This window comes from Meriones unguiculatus, chromosome 4 (genome assembly GCF_030254825.1).
Source record: "Meriones unguiculatus strain TT.TT164.6M chromosome 4, Bangor_MerUng_6.1, whole genome shotgun sequence".
Taxonomy (NCBI): domain Eukaryota; kingdom Metazoa; phylum Chordata; class Mammalia; order Rodentia; family Muridae; genus Meriones; species Meriones unguiculatus.
Window position 1 is genome coordinate 114806698 of NC_083352.1, and position 5640 is coordinate 114812337.

Below are 5640 nucleotides of genomic sequence, written 5' to 3' on the forward strand. Positions count from 1 at the left end.
ACAGGCATGTTTATTGCCACTGGGAAACGGCTGAGGCGCACTGTGAAGACATCCTACTTTTGTAAGGACTAAAATGCGTGTGATTTATGAGAACGTGGCTTTGGCCCTTTCGTAATCATCAGGCTTTCTCTTTTAAATAAAGTCACACCCAGGAGAACTGTTCTGGGTAAGACCTGGATATGGAATACTCAGCCTGCTCACTAGCCCCTTCCCGCTACTCCCATCTCACACCCCAAGGCCTCAGGGAGCATTTAGAAACCACTAGGCTATCCAGTCTCTGATTTAGTGGCCGCCACACACTTCTGCTGTTCTGCCCAGTTCACGAACCCCAAAAGACCAGGAATAAACAGACTCCGCTGTAAATACATGAGGTTCTTTTTATTGTAAATTACAAGCTGCAGCTTGGGCCTACACAGCCCCACCGCCAAAGCGGTGGGAGCTGAGCGCCCCGTGCCCAGGTTAGTGGGGTGATTTGAAGATTCCATCCATCCCAGCATGCCCAAGGCAGGGGCGATTCCTGCCTGTCAAGCATCTATTGGTTAAAATGCTACATTATGAATCGATTGGCTATAGGAAGGTTAATGACCATTAATGACCTGGTGTCCCTCCCTAGGGGGATGGTCCAGTTACCTAGCAACTGTATCTCTAGTGGGTGGGGAAAGACTGCAGTGAGGTGGCTCTTCCCCTCAGGGTATTACTAGACTTCTTTACGAACCTACTTCAGGTCTTAATAATAGCTGCTAATTTATCTTTTGGTCTCTCACTGCCACCTTGGGTGATGAGACCTGGGCCACTGGGAAGCCGGATCCTTCATGAGGTAGCGCTGTGAGTTTTTCAGGGCCGCTCGATGTTTTGACCTATTGGTTATTTAAAAGTTGAGGTTCCGTAAACCGTCTCAGGCTGATAATCTCCTCACTGGATTTAGGAAGGCACTTTGCTTACTGTCTCCATTACGATTGGTAGACACAGCTCTAAAAGAGCCCAAGGGAGAAGGTGCATGGGCAAGGGAGGGGTTCCCACGCCATCTCCGGGTGAGCCTCTCTCCTACCACAGGAATGGTCTCCAGTCCCGAAAGCTAGGAGCATTATTGAGATTTTGTTACGTAAGTTTGACTGAGTCCCTCATTGGCTCTTGGCAACTGAACTCATCTCAGGGACCCACTGGCCCGGAGATCATGGAGGGTGGGGCTGAAATTGCTAAAGCTTTAATCACCTGGCTGGGGTTTTCTGAAGCCGGCCCACATCTGAAGCTCTGCGGGGTTCATGCTTTGAGTCATCTCATTAGCATATGACAACCGGTAAATGTGGCCAGTCCCTGGAGAACCTTTCTGGGAATTGGTGACAGAGACCAAATATTTGTTTTTCTTCTCTTTTATTTAACGTTATTATACCACAGTGAGGTTCAGGGAAGGGGCTGCAGCCAGGGACTGGGCCACGACAGAGAATACAGACAGCCTCTGATGGAAGCTGGGTCCCACGGGGCTTTCTGAGGAGCATTTGACTAAACTTCTTAAGAGTCCTGAAGCACGCTGAATCGTGCTTAGAGTTAAAACTTCCTAATTCTCTAGGAAGCTGGTGGAATACACGGAGAATCGCAGCACTTGGGAGACTAGGGCCAGCAGCACTGCAGGTCTAGGGTCAGCCCGGCTGCCGAGAAAGAATGTACTTCAAAATCAATTAACTGGTAGGTGGATTACTTAGTAAAGATGTTGCATGATCCAGACTGCGCTTGGCTCTCCCCAGGCTCTCCCCTTGCCTCTGGAGTCCTTCCAAGAAGCATCCTCATTTTCCTGACCACAGAGGTGAGCCAAGAGCTGCTGATGTCACCCTGCCTGGCCACTGGGGTGGGCAAAAGGACAAGAACTATGCAGAGGCGGAGCTGAGGCATGCTGCTGACCCTGTTCTTGACCTGGACGGGCTCTGGTGTGACCTGAGGGCTGACAAGACTTTCCAGACCTAAGCTGAGGGGAACGGATGTGATGGAGGAACTGTGGTCGCATCTGTTGCCTGGCCTCGTCCTCGGCTCTGGCTTCTGGGGTCAGGCGGCTCAGCAAAGACACTTCACAGACATGTAAGCCATCTGAGATCTCTCCCCGATCTGACCTTGCAGATGTGGTGGGGTCTAAGCTGTCTTTCCAACCGGTGCCTCGGTAGCCCCAGCATCTTCCCCTACAGTGTCAGCACTGAGCAGTGCTTTGAGTAGCAGGATTAGAAGAAGCAGAGGGAAGGAAGAAGGTGCCTTACCCACACTTTGAAGAGCTGCTGGACTCTGGGGCCTCGTAAAAAGTAGCAGAGAAGACAAAACGAGGACAAGGCGAGCATCCAAAAACCAAAGCTGCCTCTTCCTCATAGAAAGCCCTGTCTGAACCTTCACTTTTATGCCTCTTCACGGCTCAGTGCAGGTCACGTGACTTCTGCAAGCATGACACAAAGACACACAGATGCACAGCACACACACACACTCACACATTCACAGAGGACTCCTCGCACAGACTCCGATACATCAACCCACACTTTGTGCACAGGTTGATAAGAGCAATCATTAGTGTCACCGTTGCAGCAGCTCCTATCAATGCTGTCCAGGTGTGTGTGTACTGTGTGTTGCTTATGTGTATCGTGTGTGTGCTTGTGTGTTGCCTTTGTGTTGATGCCTGTGTGTGTGTGCACTTATGTGAGTGTGCATGTCCTCTGCTGCCCTCCCAGCCTCCAAGGGTCCAGCAGTTCTTCAAGTGGTAACATCTTCTCGTCAGCCCTGATGAGGCTTCCTTCAGTCCTGCCACTCAAAGAATGTCCTGTGCTGTCACTAAAAGAGGAGAAACTGGGGCCACAAAGGCAGCTGTTGGAAGGCGGCTGCTTGGGCCCCAGTGCAGACATTACCCCACTTCTGCCAGGTCAGAGCCTGTACCCAAGAGGTGCCAGCTCATTCTGTTATCGCCCTTGAAGGAGCGTTTCTCCTGAGTGTGTTTTAACCAAACCACTGAGACTCACAACAATATCCAGGAAAGCCTAGAACTCATAATCCTCCTGCCTCAGCATCTAAGTAGCTGAAATCACAGGTATGCCTCTCCTCAGCTAGCACTTTCAAAACTTTGTTTGTTTGTTTGTTTGGTTGGTTGGTTGTTTTGTTTGTTTCTTTGTTTCATTTTGTTTCCTTTCTCTGTGTAGCTCTGGCTCTCCTGAAACTTGCTCTGTGGACCAGACTGGCCTTGAAAAGCAGAGATCTGCCTGCCTCTCCCACCACTGCCTGGTGCAGGGCCTTCGAGTCGTCATGTGATTGAATGAGGACCCATTAACACACCAACTTCTATTTGAAAGAGAAACACTTTTCCTGTCCTAACTAGAGACAAACTCCTCAGGGTGTGGAGGTCAATTTTGTGGACGCCATAAAGCAACCCTCATCTCAAAGGGGATAAGAGGTAACTTATTGATGCATGTGGGTGGCACGCAACTTTAATTCCAGCCCCTAGGAGGCAGAGACAGGAGGACCTCTGAGTTGGAGGCCAGCCTGGTCTACACACTGAGTTCTCAGGACCACACAGAGAAACACCGTCTTGAAAAACAAAACAAAGAGGTAGCTTATAATAGAGACATGACCCAAGGACACAAATTTGAATTATCCTGAATGTTCCAACTGTTGCGAGGTAGGCCCACTGGAGACCACCATATGGACACTCTTACAGCTGAAAAGAAAGTCTTTATTGCTTGCTGGCAGCTGCACAGGACACTTGCTCAAATCATGACCCCTGGGTTTTGCAGCCCTTGGTCTTCTATGCATAACATCCAGGCTGTCACACTTCAGTCAGCAGAACCACAGAAGCCAGAAAGCAAAGTTAGTTCCTTTAGGGACTTCCCAGAACTCTGAACTAGGTCCTTGACGGGTTAAGTCTTTGCTCCCACTTTGGCAGGTTCTGGAGGCCTATGTGCTAGATTTTAAGGACAGACTGGAGCCTTGAACATGGTGTCAGTTGTGCTAAGTTCTGAGGGTAGGAGGGGGCAGTTACCCAGCATGGTAGCAGTCTGATGATGCTTCTATAGTGGAAAAACAAACAAGGTCATAAGTCAAAACACTTTTCAAGGGCACTGATAGAAACATTGAATCAGGGGTTAAGCAAAGCAGGGAGAACTTTGCCATGGGGCTCCTATGTTATCTGCTGGCATTCTTTGCCCTATGATTGGTTGGAAAGTAGGTAGAGATCTCTCAATACATTCCAAAGGATTTACCTAATGGTCATAAAGTTAATGGCATTAAGTCATGTGCAGAGGAGTATAATAAGTGGCCATTAAGGGAGCAAAATGATGCCCCAAGATAGTTTGATTTGAGACTTACAACATTCCAAGTGCTCCACATCATTACAGTTCTAATCGGCTCATCAGCCTTCTGGAGGGCTCCACGGAAGGCGCAATTCTTTCCAGGAACTTTTGTTCACAGCATTTAAATGGCTACCGTGTCAAATGGTAGGTAAGACAGCACATTCATCAGTCCCTCACTGGACTGCCACTGTGTAGCTCAGCTAGGCCGATCTGGGTTACTCAGAACACTGTATTTCTTCTTCTCTTCTTTCTCCTCCTCCTCTTTCTCCTCTTTCTCCTCTTTCTCCTCCTCCTCCTCCTCCTCCTCCCCTCCTCCTCCTCCTCCTCCTTCTCCTCCCCTCCTCCTCCTCCTCCTCTTCCTCCTCCTCTTCCTCCTCCTCCCCCCCCCCTCCTCCTCCTCCTCCTCCTCCTCCTCTTCCTCTTCTTCTTCATCTTCTCCCAAAGCCTGGCCCTCCTTTCCTTGGGTTTTCTCACTGTTTCTCTGAAGCTAACCACCTCCATGCAGGAAGGCTGCTTACAAGCCACGTGATTTCTCTCTCCTCTCCATCTCTCTCCTCTGGGCAGCTGCCAAGGCTTACAGTTTGCCTGCCTGTTGTTAGTCTCAAATTCTAATAAAAATTGTCCTGGAGCTTAAAAAAAGAAAGGAAAAGGACAGCATTTTTCACAGTCACATGGACTGGGAGTTTTAGCAAATTAGTGTCTTGGAGGACTAAGTCTCTGAGTTTACAAAATGTAGTTTATAAAAACAGCACACTCCCCCACCCTCCCAAACACACACCGGAACATTAAAGCGGGTATTTGAGACTACAGAACAGAGAGGGCTGAAGTTGGAAACCATAAATAATCCACAGCTTCCAAGAGAAAGGTTTGGATCTTATCTCAGGCCAGCAGAGAATCCTTCTTTTCTCTGCCGGCCAGATAGGGAAGTCAGAGGCCCTAACAGCCTGCACCTGTTCTCTGAGCAGCGCATCTCTGCCTCTTACCCTTATTCCTCTGAGCCGCCAATCAAGCAGCTGCTGATGGAAAGGGTGAGGCGTCTACCAAAGATGAGAAACCGAGGCTGCCGAGATGGGCTGCAGGCAGCCCACGCACTCTTTTGATGTTGATGGCGGAGGATGACATCTGGGTGATGGTTGACAGCTTCTAGGCTCCCCAGCACGCCTTGCAAAGCCATTCCCCAGTCAGACCAGGAGGGGGCGACAACCCCACCCCGCATTAGAAAGCGATTATACAGAGGGAGCACCTAGCAGAGCAAAGAAAATCCATTTGGCCTCCTAAATCCTGACTATTTAGTTCAATATATCAGCACCTCCATAAATGCTTCTTAAAG